This window comes from Malania oleifera, chromosome 9, assembly GCF_029873635.1.
Source record: "Malania oleifera isolate guangnan ecotype guangnan chromosome 9, ASM2987363v1, whole genome shotgun sequence".
Lineage (NCBI taxonomy): Eukaryota > Viridiplantae > Streptophyta > Magnoliopsida > Santalales > Ximeniaceae > Malania > Malania oleifera.
Genome location: NC_080425.1, coordinates 83,343,533 through 83,361,343, shown reverse-complemented (window position 1 = coordinate 83,361,343; position 17,811 = coordinate 83,343,533).

Sequence of the window (17,811 nt, the reverse complement as noted above, 5' to 3'; positions counted from 1 at the left end):
ACCCAAAATGATTTAGAGGATGATGGAACAGAAAGAATAAATTAAGCGTATGAGAGGTCTTGAGGATTTGGGCATGAATGTAGGGATAAAAAGGAATGATCACTGGATCAAGATGTAAGGGTCTTGACCTTGTTCAACACGCCTCTGCCTTTGAAAAATCTCCACTATATTGCTAATAACAACTATGTCTATTAGGGTTTCAACATTTAACTACAAGCTAACTAGTATATGTACGTTGAGTTGGGACTTATATTAAAAAGTGTTGTCCATTTAAGTGAGTAATTAATAAGTGAGGGCTTTCTAAAAGAAAAGATCTAGAGTGCTTAAAGGAGCAAGCTACTAGGACTATAGAACTTGTCAAGTCATTTGCATGCTACTCATTGCTTGGCTTGATTGGCTCAATTTGGCTTGTTCAACCTCGTTCATTGAGATATGAGTCAAGTTCAAGTTTAGATTGGAAGTTCAAAAGCTAAAAGCTAGAGTCAAAACTTGAGTTAAGTCGTACTCAACTTTTAAAGTGTAGAGACACAAAGAATTTTCAACAATTAAATAATAAGATAAAGAAAGAAAAGGGGAATTACAAAAAAAGATATATTAAAGAAAGAATTAGTACACAGCTCAGAGTCGGCAGAAAAGTTATACAGATACTCGCCACTAGGCATTAGAATTTGACGTGGGAGATTGGGTATTTTTGAAGATAGCTCCTCTGAGAGGAGTTATGAGATTTGGAAAGAAGGGTAAGTTGAGCCCTAGGTACATTGGCTCATTCAAGATACTTGAGAGAGTGAGGTTAGTTGCCTACAGGTTAGCTCTACCACCAGCTCTGTCTAGAATATACAATGTATTTCATGTTTCCATATTGAAGAAATACATCTCAGAACCATCCTACATAATTAGTTATGCAGAGATAGAGCTTAGAGATTCGCTAGCTTATAAGGAAGTACCAGTGCAGATGTTAGATAGAAAGGAACAGGAATTGCGCACCAAGAAAATTCATCTAGTGAAAGTTTTGTGGAAAAAACATGCCATCGAAGAAGTTTCGTGGGAGCTTAAGGAAGAGATCAGACAAAAGTACCCAAACCTATTTAATGGGTTACAGTATTAGCCAGTATTGTTTAGATAAATAAATAATTTTTGTTCAGTACAGAGTGATAAATGTATAGTTGTATTTTAGATTATAGGATAGGTAATGTTTTGGTTTTGGGAGAATTTTCTTTTATATGTAAGTTTGTAATCTTCCAGAGCCTCAAATGTAACCACGGTATTCCTCCACCATAAGTGAGGATTAGTAATAAAATAAGTAACCCGTTTTACGCTAAGAATGGTGTTCAATTCAGATAGCAAATTTCGAGGACAAAATTTTATTAGGAACGAAGAATGTAGAGACCCAAATAATTTATAGCAATTAAATAATAAGAGAAAGAAAGAAATGGGGAATTACAAAAGGGGACTCGTCGACAAGAATTTACCAAGAGGTTGTTTTTTAGGGCCTGAATTTCGTCAACGAGGGTAATATGTTCGTCAACGAATTCCTTTCTTTGGCTCGTCAACGAGGTAACGTGGCTTGTCAACGAGGTAACGTGGCTCGTCGACGAGGCCACGTGGACAAACTTTCTATATAAGGCCGAAAATCATATTTTCTACGAGAATATCAGGCAGAACTCTCTCTCTCTCTCTCTCTAGAATATGTTTTCTCTGCCTTCTCTCTACAATTCTAGCTCGGTTTCTCCCCAGTTCGACAATCAGAAGCTTCCACGGTGATCCTAGGGAGATTCTCCACAACCTAACTGGAGTAGAAATTCGATTTAAGCAGTTTGGGCACCATCCTAAAATTAGGGAAAGTGGATTTTTAGGTATTTTCAGTATTACCAGTTTTATCTAGGGTCAGATTTTGTATTTTATGAGAATAACTGGTGTTTTGTGGAATAAAATTATGGTATTATGATTTCAAGGTTATGGTATTTTTGAGACCCTGTAGGCATGGGTTAAGGACCCTAGTGGATTTTTTTTTTTTCAGAAGCCCAAGTAAATAATAAATAGTTTATAATTCCAAAGATAGAAGAATGAAGATTATTCTTGGTATTTAGTTGATTGACAAGATATATATATAAATATATATATATATATATATATAATTATTTCAGGATTATAGAATTATAAATGCCAGAAGCATAATTTAGAACGTTAGTAGGCGAGCTTAATTGCTAGGTAAAGGAAATATGTTATGCTAGAAAATTTAGGAATTTTTATCAATATCAATTATAATATCTAAATATGAGTATAAGGTGTGAGTTTGAATATATTAGAATATAGATTTATACAGATTTTGATATATGAGTTCTATTTAGCGTGTGGCATGAGTTTGTGTTATTTAGTACAGGATATAAACAGTTTTCAAAATATCATGAATTATACACATGTTCTATAGAATTATGAAATTCCAGTATATATTCAGATAGATATTTTATAGAATATTGAGAAATATGATTTATAGTATTTTCAGAATACTATGACTTCAGAACCATGATTTTCATATATACAGAAATTTAGATATCCAGACAGTTATATAGATATTCAGATTATTCAGATCAGTTTTATAGTATTATGGTTATTTTAGAATCATGGTAAAAATAGTAAAATAATTATAAATATCAGTATTATATAGTATCAAACCTTGATGAATTATTTAGTCAGATTCAGTCAGCAAAGCATGGTACCGTTGCTATTTCAGTTCAGAGTGCAATCACATAACTCAGATAGTATGTGGATTTTTCAGCGGTCGATCGTGCTTATGCTGTGGACAGGCTCCCCGTCAGTTAGGGTTAAGGAGGCCGATATAACTATCGGAGTTCAGTTGACTTATTCTGGTCGGCCAGCTAGTGATAGGTCCCGCCTCCGAGCCGCACAACCCTTTCATGAGGGGTTAAATCCTGACGTTCAGTTTTCTAGGGTATTATCACAGTTATCTATATGTTATCACAGTTTTATAGAATAGTAGTAAATATATTATATTTCTAGAAGTATGAGTAAGTAAAAACAAAAATATTACAGTTGTATCTTAAACCATGTTAGGTGTAAGTTGTACAGTATATTGTTCTATCAGTTTTACAGATTCAGTAATATATCAATTTTTTTTGTGCAACTCGGTTGTCAGACACTAGCAATAGCATATTTCGTCTTACTGAGTGATGCCTAATCCCAGTGATTTAACATTTTTTAGGTGATCCAGTTAGGCGAGCAGATAGAGGGGACTTTGTACTGCCCCGTCAGGAGGGTAAGTATTTTGGGAAAGTCACTTTTTGGGTAGTCCTTAGGTGGTCCAGTGAGGATATTTTTGGAAATGGTCATGTATGTATATTTTGGGGAGATACTGACACTCTGGTACTATATACAAATTTGATGTGGTTATATAATCTCTGTTTCCGCTGCATAGGTAGTTTATTGAGTTACAAGTCCCTCAGTCCACACCTAGACCATGATGATGATGATGATATGGCTTATATAAGAAGGTATCAGAGTAGTAATTTGTTATAGTTTATATGTATGTATGTATGTATGTATGTATGTATATAAAAAAATGGCATGAAAATTCTGGTCGTAACAATTGAATTGGTATCAGAGCATAGGTTGCTAGGTTCTGTAGACTTTAAAGTGCAATGAAAACAATACCAAGGTATAGGAAAGGATTTGAGGTTTATTCTGTGGTCTAGGTACAAGATTTTCGTGGTGGTTTTTTGTGTCTTTCCTAGGGTGACGATTTCATTTTGAAGTAGGATCAGAGAGGGTAATTAATTGTGTGTAGACACCCCAATTTTAACCAGGTCGTTCCGAGGAGACCTCATGTCAAACCCCCCACATATCTCCATTAGGCCCCACATGGCTTATGGGCCCCACATATCTCCATTGGGCTCCACATGGCTTGTGGGCCCCACATATTTAGTACGCTAGCTCGGATTCCTATATACGATGCATGTTACCTCTTTTAGTACGCTAGCTCAGATCCCTATATCCTATGCATGCTAGCTCGGGTTCCTATAACCCTCATACATCTCATGGACCCCACATGGCTTGTGGGCCCCATATATCTCCATTGGGCCCCACATGACTTGTGGGCCCCAAATATTTCCATTGGGCACCATATGGCTTGTGGGCCCCACATCTTTGGTACGCTAGTTCGGATTCTTATATACGATGCACGTTACCTCTTTTAGTACGCTATCTTGGATCCCTATATCCAGTGCATGCTAGCTCGGGTTCCTATAACCCTCACACGGCTCATGGTCCCCACATGGCTTGTGGGCCCCACATATCTCCATTGGGCCCCACATATCTCCATTGGACTCCACATGGCTTGTGGGCCCCACATCTTTGGTACGCTAGCTCGAATTCCTACATTCGATGCACGTTACCTCCTTTAGTACACTAGCTCGGATCCCTATATCTGGTGCATGCTAACTCGGGTTCCTATAACCCTCACACTGCTCGTGGATCCCACATAGCGAGTGGACCCCACATATCTCCATTGGGATCCACATGGCTTGTGGGCCCCACATCTCTTGGTACGCTAGCTCGGATTCCTACATCCGGTGCACGTTACCCCCTCTGGTACGCTAGCTCGGATTCCTACATCTGGTGCACGTTACCTCCTTTGGCATGCTTGTGTCTACTAGCTCGGGTTCCTATAAACCTCAAATGTCTCATGAAACCCACATGGCTTGTAGGCCCCACATATCTCCATTGGACCCCATATGGTTTGTGGGCCCCACATCTCTTGGTACGCTAGCTCGGATTCCTACATCCGGTGCACGTGACCCCCTCTGGTACGCTAGCTCAGATTCCTACATCCGATGTACATTACCTCCTTTGGCATGCTTGTGCCCGCTAGCTCGGGTTCCTATAACCCTCAAATGGCTTATGGACCCCACATGGCTTGTGGGCCCCACATATCTCCATTAGGTCCCACATGGTTTATAGGCTCCACATCTCCTGGTATGCTAGTTCGGATTCCAACATCTAGTGCACATTACCTTCTTTGGCATGCTTGTGCCTACTAGCTCGAATCCCTATATCCGATGCATGCTAGCTCGGGTTCCTATAACCCTTAAACAGCTCGTGGACCCCACATGACGCGTGGGCCCTGCACAACTTCTAGGACCCTCATATTATTATTTTTATTATTATTATTATTATTATTATTATTATTATTATTATTATTATTATTATTATTATTTATCTAAATTGTCAAATGCAAGCATGCTTTGTTTCCTCTCCTTATCATTCATCCCATGCTATATTCCCTTCATCATTCTTCACCTCATGCTTTATTCCCTCATCATCACTCACCACATGTCTTGTTTCCTCCCTTTGTCATTCATCCCATGCTATATTCCCTTCATCATTTTTCACCCCATGCTTTGTTCCCCCATCATCACTCACCACATGTCTTTTTTCCTCTCTTTATCATCCATCTCATGCTATATTTGTGACAACCCGAATTCTAATGGGATTTAAATCATAAAGAGGAAGGGAAATGGAAACGGTAACAGAAGGAGAAAGTCGGCTTCGTTCGCGTTCTTCGACGACATTGCATTTTGGAAAGAAAAACCAAAAAGGAAGCATCAGGGCTTCGTCGACGAATACAGGGGATGTTCAGGGGAAGATTTTATCTGCTGATTTGGTGGCATCAGATATGCACGGGTTTGACATTATTTTTGGCATGGATTGGCTTGCGATTAATTCTACTATTATATACTATCGTGCTAGAGAAGTGATATTCACACCTCCAGGGAAACCAGAATTTAGATTTATAGGGTCACGAGTGCAATCCTTACCTCAGATGGTCTCAACTATTCAGGTGAGGAGACTGCTTCAGAATGGCTGTCTGGGATTCGTGGCTTTTGTGAAGGAAACGTCAGAAAATGAATTGAAGCTTATCAATACGCTTGTGATGAAAAAATTTACAAACGTGTTCCTAGATGAATTATCGGGTTTGCCGCCTGATCGTGAAGTAGATTTTCCCATTGATCTACTTCCAGGTACAGCGCCGATCTCTAAAGCACCATACTGAATGGCGCCAGCAGAGTTGGCAGAGCTGAAAGATCAATTGCAGGATTTGCTTGATAAGGGTTTTATACGACTTAGTATATCGCCGTGGGGAGCTCCAATGCTGTTTGTAAAGAAAAAGAACGAGTCTATGAGGATGTGCATAGATTACAGAGAAATTAATAAAGTGACTATCAAGAACAAGTATCCTCTACCCCGTATCGATGATTTGTTTGACCAGCTCCAGGGTACACGGGTGTATTCCAAGATCGATCTCAGGTCAGGCTACCATCAGGTAAAGGTAAGAGCGGAGGATGTATCGAAGACGACCTTCAGGACCAGGTATGGGCATTACGAGTTTCTTGTTATACCATTTGGTCTGACGAATACTCCTGCGATATTTATGGACTTGATGAGTAGAGTCTTCCACCAATACTTAGACCAGTTTGTGGTTGTTTTTATTGATGATGTACTGGTCTATTCGACGAACTATGAGGAGCACGAGGTACATTTGAGACAGGTTTTGCAGATGCTTAGAGAGAAGAAATTATATGCCAAGTTCAGCAAATGTGACTTCTGGCTCGAGAAAGTTGTATTTTTAGGACATGTTATTTCAGGAGGCGAAATTTTTGTAGATCCCAGTAAGATTGAGGCAGTAGTGAATTGGGCTAGACCAAGGAACGTCCAGGAGATTAGGAGTTTCTTGGGGTTAGTTGGTTATTATCGTCGTTTTGTCGAGGGGTTCTAAGCTTTGTCAGGGCCTTTGACACGACTGACGAAGAAGAATGCTAGATTTGAATGGGACGATAGTTGTGAGCAGAGTTTTCAAGAGCTGAAACAGAGGTTAGTTACAGCGTCAGTATTGATCATCCTATCTGGGGGTGAGGGGTACACTATTTACAGTGATGCGTCCTTAAAGGGACTTGGCTGTGTATTGATGCAGCATGGCAGGGTAGTGGCGCATGCGTCTAGGAAGTTGAAAGAGTACGAAAAGAACTACCCTACTCACGATCTTGAGTTGGCTGCAGTGGTACACACATTGAAAATTTGGAGGCATTACCTATACGGCGAGCAGTGCGAGATTTTCTCCGACCACAAGAGTTTGAAATATTTCTTCACCCAGAAGGAATTGAATATAAGACAGAGAAGGTGGTTAGAATTGATTAAGGATTTTGACTGTAATATCAGTTACCATCCAGGGAAAGCAAACGTGGTAGCTGATGCACTGAGCAGGAAGTCTGGAGTATCAGCGTTAGCAGCTATGGGGATCTAGTATCCGATTATGATGGATCTGGAGAGACTTGGTATTGAGTTGATAGAGAGTAATACTCCAGTATGTATCGCTAGCCTAGTGGTACAGCCTACTCTGCAGGAAAGAATTAAAGCCACCTAGAAAGATGATCCAGAATTAGTAGAGGTGATGAACAGAGTGCAGAGTGGTCAGGGGGAAGAATTCTGCATTTCAGATGACGGAGCTTTACGGTTCCGTTCCAGACTGTGTGTTCCTGCTGATGTTGACATTAGGAGGACTGTTTTTAATGAGGCTCACAGATCCTTGTATACAGTTCATCCCGACAGTACAAAAATGTACAAGGATCTGCGAGAGTTTTACTGATGGAGTGGAATGAAGAGGGAGATTGTCGAGTACGTAGCCCAGTGCTTGACTTGCCAGCAGGTAAAAGCTGAGCACCAGAGGCCAGCGGGTCAGTTGCAGCCGCTATTTATCCCAGAGTGAAAGTGGGATCATATATCCATGGACTTTGTTTCAGGGCTGCCGTCAACATCGCATGGCCAGAATGCGATTTGGCTGATAGTAAATTGATTGACTAAGTTTGCCCATTTTCTCCCTATTAAGATCAGCTATTCCCTCAGCCGATTGGCAGAGATTTACGTCCAGGAGATAATTCGTTCTAATGGGGTGCCTGTATCTATTGTGTCAGATCGAGACCCGCAATTCACGTCACGATTTTGGAGGAGCTTGTAGGAGGCTCTAAGGTCTCAATTATCATTTAGTACGGCATTCCATCCTCAGTCAGACGGACAAACTAAGAGGACGATACATACACTAGAGGATATGCTTCGGGCATGTGTATTAGATTTTGGGAGTAGCTGGACTAAGTTTATGCCACTGGTGGAGTTCGTGTATAATAACAGTTACCAGTCCAGTATTGGCATGGCACCGTTTGAGGCACTATACGATAGGAGATGTCAATCTCCATTATATTGGGATGAGATGGGTGAGCGGCGAGTTGTGGGACCAGAGCTGATACAGCAGGCATATGATAAGGTTCGGCTTATCAGGGAAAGAATCAGTGCAACTCAGAGCCGACAGAAGAGTTATGCCGACAATCGCTGCAGGAATTTAGAATTTGATGTGGGTGGTCACGTATTTTTTAAGATAGCTCCGTTAAAAAGAGTTATGAGATTTTATAAGAAGGGTAAACTTAGCTCTAGGTTCATCGGTCCGTTTGAGATTTTAGAGAAAGTGGGACCGGTGGCCTACAGGCTAGCTTTGCCACCTTCATTATCCAGAATTCACGACGTATTCCACGTATCGATGTTGAGGAAATACGTCTCAGATCCTTCTCATATTATCAGTTATGGTGAGTTGGAGCTCAGTGACTTGCTAGTCTATAAGGAGATACCAGTACAGATTCTGGATATGAGAGAATAAGAACTACGTAGTAAGAAGATTCCTCTGGTAAAAGTTCTATGGAGGAATCATGCGATAGAAGAGGCTTCTTAGGAGCTTGAGGAGCAGATCAGATAGAAATGTCCGCAATTATTCCAAGAAGTTCAAAGGTAATTAGGAAATGTGAGTAAATATGTAATATTTCTTTGGCAGGTACATGTATGGTTTTAGTAGTGTAGCATTTTAGTTTTGGGAGGAAATTTTCTTTTGGTATATGTAATCTCCCAAGACTTGAGTTGTAACCACGGTATTCCTCCGCCATAAGTGAGGGTAAGTAATAAAATAAGTAGACCATTTTGCCTCATAAGGGATGATGAATTACATAAATAGCAAATTTCGAGGACGAAATTTTATAAGGAAGGGAGAATGTAACAACCCGAATTCTAATGGGATTTAAATCATAAAGAGGAAGGGAAATGGAAATGGTAACAAAAGGAGGAAGTCATTCACGTTCGTCGACAACATTGCATTTTGGAAAGAAAAACCAAAAAGGAAGCATCAGGGCTTTGTCGACGAATACAGGGGATTCGTCGACGAGGGTTTTAGAAAATTTGTTGATGAGGACTGAATTTCGTCGATGAAAAAAATACCAAGAGGCATTTTTGGGCCGACTGAATTTCATCAACAAGGACTGAATTTCGTCGACCAAATTAATGAAGGATTCGTCAACGAATGACGTGGCTTGTCGACGAATCCAGCTGTATATATATGTAAAAATCCAATTTTTATCTTCGTTCTTAAGAAGTATTCGCTCTCTCTCGCTCCCCTTCGGCTCTCTCTCTCTCTCTCTCATCATTTTTGGGCCAGATATACGCCAGATCGACAATCCGAAGTCACCACGACGCTCCTGGCGAAGTTCTCTACTTTGTTTGCCAGAGCGGATCATTGGGAAAATGAAGTTGCAAATCATCCCTGAGTTGAGGTAAGACTTTTTAAGCCAAATTTGGTCTTGCGATAGTTATAGGAAATGAAGTGCGCATGAAAATACTGAAGTTTAATATTGGGAATTTTCAATTTCAGGGTATTGATCAGGAAATCCTACGAGGGTTAGGCTAGGATAATTTATGGGCTTTCTCAGTAGCCAAGTAAGGGAATAAACTAAAACAGTTATTTTCCATGCAAATTATTATTAATTATGAGTAAATCTATTTTCAGAAAAGCATATGTTATATTTGTTTATTATGAATGAAATGTACGATTGGGAAAATACTGTTATGATGATTAAAATGTATATTTATGTATGAGATGCCAGAAAACTACAATTTTAGAATATGAAGTATGACTTTTAACAACACATATGTGGCATGAATATTATTTTACGTGAAATGTATTATGATATGAAAGATTTTACGAGTAAAGCATGTTTTCAAGTATTATGAAAAATGAGTTATGTTGTGATGATTTTGATGAATATATGATAAATGATTTATTTTCAGAATGTATATACCTGAAATGATTCTAGCGCGAGGCCATGTATTTATGTTATTGGCACGAGGGCGCATTCATGTTATCGGCACGAGGCCGTATTTATGATATCGGCACGAGGCCGTATTTATGTATGATTTCGGTGCGAGGTCGTATTTATGATTTCGGCGCGAGGCCTTATTTATGAAATTGATTGGCACGAGGCCGCTGTTATATCATGTATTATATGTTATTAGAACCCAGATGTTAGTTTAGTTCAGTTTCAGGAGCTCAGTAACCGTAGCTATATGTAGATCAAATATCTACGTTCAGATTAGTGCTAATCATCCCACGAGGGGATGGGAGATGGATAGTCGATGTGGCTTTCAGTAGAGTGTGGATGTCCACCTGGTAGTCCAGACTAGGGTGTGGCAGGCTCATCATACTTATAGACATATTTGACTAGGCAGTGGTCGGCCAGCCATTGTCGGGTCCCGCCTTCGGGCTGCACAACCTGTCATGGGGGGTAATACATGACACCAGCTAGCTATTCATCCTGGGTATGTTTTCAGTATTACAGTTAAAACAAATGTATTTATATATGTTATGATTTATTATAAATATGAAATTATATGAGAATTTAGTATAATATGATAAATGCTTACAAAGTTATGAAATGTACTGTATATGTATAAGTGCCTTAAATATTCATGTTGACACATAACTGTATTTAGTTTACTTTCCCTTACTAAGAAGTGTCTCACCCCTGAATATTAAATGATTTTCAGGAAACCCAGAGGGACCGGCGGGTCAGGGCCGCCGTTGAGGGGGTTTAGCTTCCCTACTAGAAGGGCAAGCGTTGAACTAGGATCAGGAGATTTTTGTTGTACGATCCTAGTGTTATTTGATTTTTGGAAGATTGTAAATAAATACAGTATTTTGGGAATGTAAATAACTCTGGTATTATGTTTCATGGTTGAATGATTGAGATTTTATTTTACCGCTGCTTAGGTTTCCGCTGTGATTGACAAGTGTCCCCGTTACCCACATGTTCGGGTTGACTTCTCCATTTATTATGTTATATTTCTTATTTAGAAAATTGAGGTCGCTACAATATTCCCTTCATCATTCTTCACCTCATGCTTTGTTCCTCCCATCATCATTCACCACATGTTTTGTTCCCTCTCTTTATCATTCATCTCATGTTATATTCCCTTCATCATTCTTCACCCCATACTTTGTTCCCCCCATCATCACTCACCACATGCTTTGTTCCTCTCTTTATCATTCATCTCATGCTATATTCCCTTCATCATTCTTCACCTTATGCTTTGTTCCCCCCATAATTGCTCCCCTATGTCTTCTTTCCCATGCTTGCCCCAAGCTAATTCTATAAATAGCCTTCTCATTCTAAGTACAAGGGAGAGGAGTTTTTGGTGGTGGTAAGGAGAAGATTTCGAATATTGAAGTCTTCTATTATAAGTTTGTGAAACTAGTTTTTCTGAGTGGTAAGGAGAAGATTTTGAATTTTGAAGTCTTCTACTGATTGAGGTTACGTTTCATTCTCTTAGAAGATCAAGCGGTCGACTGATCCCGTTTCCTACCTGTGCCGAGTCACCCCATCTGAAGAAGGCACTCTGTAGTGCCTCGAGTCAGAGTTCAAGAACAACTCTCGGGAAGACGTTGTAGACTGGCCTCAGTAGACTCACCAACAAGAAAAGAAGACCGGAGAAGAGGAAAACGAGAGGTAAAACTAATGGATTTTCCCTTCCTGGGTTACATTCTAAAGTATAATAAACGGGGTATGAAGTTGTGAATCAAAGACTCAAACCCAAAGTTAGGTTCAATCTCGAACCTAAACCCCGTTTATCTCTCTACGAATTGTTTGAACCCTTGAATCGGTATGGAACCGATTTATTGTTTTATTTAGTATGTTTTTTTTTTCTTTCCTTTAAATGTCTAATGATTCAAAAAACCCATAAAAATCATAAAATGCCAAAAAAATCACAAAAGTTTTTTTTAGGAAAAATTCCAAAAATATTTTCAAACTTTGACTTCTGTGAGTTTTGTTTTAATTTTATTTATACTATTTTGAAGTTCGAGAAAAATATTGAAAAATCATAAAAGTCACAAAAATGTTTTCACAAGTAGAAAAAATCACAAAAATATTTTCAAGATCCAAGAAATCATTTTCACCCCGAATAAGCCCAAAACCTCCCAAGGTTTCAAAAATGTCAATTTTCCTTAAAAAAAAAATCCTATAAATTTCAAAATACCTGAGAGTTATTTTTTGTAAAAAACCTATTTTCTCTATTTTCCGATCCCAATGATTGCAAGGAAGGGAGTTGAGTTTTTCGAAGCATGATATGCCTCGGTTCTGAGGGAATACCTATATGTTTTTTTTTTTTTTTCGGGTATTTGTTTTACAATTTTTTTAAAAAAAAGGAGTAATTTTAAAGGCTAATTAAATTAATTTTTGAGATAATTTTCAATTAATCTGGTACCATTCATAAGAATGAGCATGTAGGGGGTGCGAAGACCTTCCCCTTGCGTAATCGTACTCCTGAGCTCGTCTCTGGTAATGCAGACCAATTTTACCCTTAATTGGGTAGTAATCAAGTGTTCTAACCACACTAAAAGGTTAGTAGCGACTCCATTACACTATTTTTCATGAAAATTTAAAATTCACTTTTCATTCGCTTCATTCCTCTTGGGAACATCGCGACATTGTGAACATGAGATTTCAGTTAAATGAAATAAATTAAATCTGTGTTGGAGTAGGGCCCTTAAATTATGTTCTTTGTCTTTCCAGGATGGACCTGGGGAGCAGTGATACGAATGCTGGGGGTGACGGAGTAGGACCTTCCCGTATGGGGGGTAGAGATTCTAATGCGGTACTGCGCAGTGTCACCCAACAGGTGATGGCTAAGATGGCCAGAAGCTCGGGGGAGCGTAGTTACATGATCGAGCAGTTTACGCGGATGAAGCCCCCATTCTTTGCTGGAGGAGCTGACCCAATGGTGGTTGAGAATTGGGTCGAGGACATTGAGGATATGTTGGCAATGCTTCCATGTACAGACGAATAGAAGGTATCATTTGCGACGTTCAAACTGACTAAGGAGGCAAAACACTGGTGGAGATCAGCGAGGGTTATTGAGGAGTAGAGACTGGATCTTGTGCTAGTGACGTGGAGTCGACTCGAGGAATTGTTCTTCGAGCGGTATTTCCCAGCTATCATTCGGAGCGCAAAGGCAGTAGAGTTCATGCTCTTAACTCGGGGGTAGATGACAGTATCACAGTACGCAGCTTGATTATTGAGTTGTCTCAATTTGCCTTATACTTGGCACCGGACGAGGAAAAGAAAGCAAGAAAGTTCAAGGAGGGATTGAGAAAGAATTTGTTTGAGCAGGTTATCGGTTTCTGGGATAAAACATTCGCAAAGGTTGTGGACAGAGCTGTGATTATTGAGTGTGACATACAGAGAGGCACCACAGCTCAGAGTTAAAGGAAAAGGCCCATGCCTCATGGTTTTCAGGCGGGTCCCAGCCGAGGCCCATGGAGAGGAGACCGTTATAGTGGAGGTCAGGGGCAGATGATGGGACCTCGTGAGACTCAGGGTGTGCAGACCTACCCTGTGTGTTAGACATGTGGGAGGAAACATCTAGGAGAGTTCCGAGCAGGGAGAGACATCTGTTATTGTTGTGGGAGACCCGGCCATATGGCACAAGCATGCCCAGGACCACAGATCCAGGCCCCAGCTCCCAGACCATTTCGAGGTGATTATCAGATGCCTCATAGAGGCCAACAGAGGAATATAGCCCCAGTGAGGGTTTATGCTTTGACACCGGGAGATGCCAAGGATGCCGGAGACATTATTATAGGTACACTTATTGATTTACCATATAAATATGTTGTTTTGTTTGATTTAGGTGTTACCCATTCGTTTGTGTCATTAGGATATGCTAGAAAGTCTGGATTTGAGACACATTTTCTGGATATTGAGTTGTCTATAACTATGCCAACTGGATCACTGGTGAGATATAGGAGGGTACTTAAAAACTATCTAACTAGAAATCATGAGAAGATATTACCAGTCGACCTTGTGGTATTAGATATGCAGGGATTGGATGTTATTTTGGGAATGGATTGGCTGACAGTTAATTACGCCAGTATCGATTGCCATCAGAAAGGGGTGATTTTCAGACCCCTGAGAGAGCAAGAATTCAGGTTTGTGGGGCCGTGTGTGTACGCCTCGCCAAAGTTGGTGTCAGCTATTCTGGCGAGAAGGCTACTTCAGGGTGGTTGCTAGGGATTTGTTGCCTACATAAAGGAGCTGCCAAAGGAAGAATTGAAACAGACCAACATTCTAGTGGTTAGAAAATTTCCTGATGTCTTCCTAAGGGAGTTACCTGGCTTACCACCAGATCGGGAGATAGAATTTGCAATTGATCTGCTTTCAGGGACAGCACCAATATCTAAAGCGCCTTATATAATGGCTCTAGCTAAATTGAAAGAATTGAAAGACTAGCTACAAGAGTTATTAGATAAAGGTTTTATCAGGCCCAACGTGTCGCACCGAAGGGCACCAGTTTTGTTCGTGAAAAGGAAATATGGGACTTTGAGGATGTGCATAGATTATAGAGAGATAAACAAACTAACAGTCAAGAATAAATATCATCTTCCTAGAATTGACGATCTATTTGATCAGCTCTAGGGGACTCAAGTCTACTCCAAGATAGACCTTAGGTCAGGTTATCATCAGGTGAAAGTTAAAGCAAAGGACGTCTCGAAGATGGCTTTCAAGACTAGATATGGGCACTACAAGTTTCTTGTTATGCCATTTGGTCTAACGAATGCATCGACAGCATTTAGAACCTGACGAATCAGGTGTTTCATCAATTTCTGGACCAGTTTGTTGTGATTTTTATAGATGATATACTGGTCTACTTAAAGAGCTTTAAGGAATATGAGCATCATTTAAGGCTGGTGTTGCAGATATTGGGAGAAAGGAAACTATATGCGAAATTCAAGAAATGTGAATTTTGGTTGAGGCAAGTCACCTTTCTAGGGCATGTGATCTTCAGGGATGGTGTATCAGTTGACTTAGGCAAGATAGAGGCAGTGGTAAATTAGGTGAGGCCGAGAAATATTTAGGAGGTCAGGATTTTTCTAGGTTTGGCATGCTATTACTGACACTTCATAGATGGTTTCTCCAGAATATCGGGTCCTCTAACATGACTCACAAGGAAAATGTGAGGTTTGATTGGATAGATGATTGCGAGCAGAGCTTCCAAGAGTTAAAACAGCGGTTAGTCATCGCCCCAATGTTAGTTATTCCATCAGGAGAGGATGGATTTGTTATATACAGTGATGCATCTTTGAGGGGGCTCGGTTGCGTGTTGATGTAGCACGACAGAGTTATAGCATATGCTTCTAGGCAGCTTAAAGAATATGAGAAAAACTACCCTGTGCATGATCTAGAATTAGCACCAGTGGTGTATACTCTGAAAATATGGAGGTATTATCTTTATGGTGGGAAATGCAATATTTTCATGGATCACAAAAGTTTAAAGTATTTCTTTACCCAGAAAGATTTGAATATGCGACGGAGAAGATGGTTGGAGCTTATCAAGGATTATGATTGTGCTATCAGCTACCATCTTGGAAAAGCAAACGTGGTAGTTGATGCACTGGGCAGGAAAACAGCAGAAGCAGCAGTGTCAACAGTGGAGATTTAGCACCCTATCTTCATAAATTTGGAGAGGTTAGGTGTGGAGCTAATAGAGGTTGATCACTAGGCTTTCAAAGCCAACCTGGTGGTGCAGCCTACGCTATATGAAAAGATTAAATCAGCCCAAAAGAATGACGCAGAGTTGATGGGGTTGATCAAGAAGTTACAGGACGAGTAGGGGGAGGAGTTCAGTATTTCAGATAACGGAGCTCTGCATTTCCATTCCAGATTGTGTGTGCCTGCAGATGTGGATATTAGAAAGATAATCCTTGATAAGGCTCACAAATCTCTATACACAGTACATCCAAGTAGTACTAAAATGTATAAGGATCTGTGAGAGTCCTTCTAGTGGAGTGGCATGAAGAAGGAGATAGCGGAATTCATGCAATAGTGTCTAACGTGCTAGTAGATAAAGGCTGAGCACCAGAGACCCGTGGGACAGTTGCAGCCACTTTACATCCCTAAGTGGAAGTGGGACCACATATCCATGGATTTTGTCACTGAGGTACTGCCGACGCCGCATGGTTAGAATGTCATCTGGGTAGTTGTTGATCGGCTAAATTTGCCTATATAATAGCTGTGATGACCCAAAAATATATATATGATTAAAGCACAATAATAATAAAATAATAAAAATGGTCATTGAGTTAATATCAATACAGAAGTGTTTTTCTGTAGGATCCTTGATTCCATGTTTGATGCCTAAGAAAGACCTTGTCTAAGCAAGTGCTCAGAGACCATTGCGGCTCAGTCGCTCCTTGGAGGTCGGCCTGGTCAAAATGGAATTTCATAAGATAAATAGGATAGACACTGTTTGTACACGTAAATAAGTATATATACATAAAATAGTGTTTTGACAAACATAATTTGTAGAAATACATAATAAGATGATAATAATATAGGTATCATATGTGGGGCCCACAAGACTATGTGGGGTCCACATGAGTCCCGGAGCCACAAGACATTGTTTATATACGTAAATAAGTACATAAAATAATGTTTTGACTGATATAATTTGTAGAAATATATGATAAAATAATAATAATATAGGTATCCTATGCGGGGCCCACAAGACTGTGTGGGGCCCACATGAGTCCCGAAGTTGTATGGAGGTTTACACGAGTCTCAAAGCTATGTAGGATGCATAAAATCGTATAAGAGTTATTCGAGTTACGTAAGATCCATTCGGGTCTCGAAGTTGTGTGGGGTCCACAAGACCATGTGGAGCCCACATGAGTTTTCAAAATTCAAATTTAATTCTTGTTCAAAAATAAATAATAAAATAAATAAATACTAAAAATAGTTTAAAAGTAAAAACAATGATAATAATAATGATAATAATGATTAGGAAAAATAATAAAATAATTAATTAACTAATTGACTAATTAATTAGGTAAGTGATTAATTAAAAATTTATTTAATAGGAATGGTGGCAAGCACTCTCACATGGCCTCCATCCCCATCCCATACTCAACCCATACCTTGCCCATTCTTTAATTTTAAAAAAATTATAATTTCACCCACCTCCCCACACTTTTATGAATTTCATTTCTTTCCCAAAATTTTCCTATAAATAGGAAGCTCTCAACCTTCATTTTTCACAACAATTTTTCTAAGAAAGAGAAGGATTAGTGAGTGAAAGAATTTGTGGTGGAGAGAGAATTTTGAGTAAGTTCTCACTCACTCACTCTTTCCGATCTCATTTCTTAAAGATAGTTATTGTGTTCGTAGCACGCGGTAAAAGAAGAAGGTAAGTAAATTTTGATTATGTTAGTTTTTTTTTTATTTAAAATTTATACCCGAGTTTATTTTATAATAAATTTCAATTATGTTAATTAGTTCTACAAAATTTACATGAGTTTATTTTTACGTATATTTAATTATACCAGTTCTATCTTTAATATACTTGCATCTATTTTTGGGTTAAGAAATGTTCTAATCC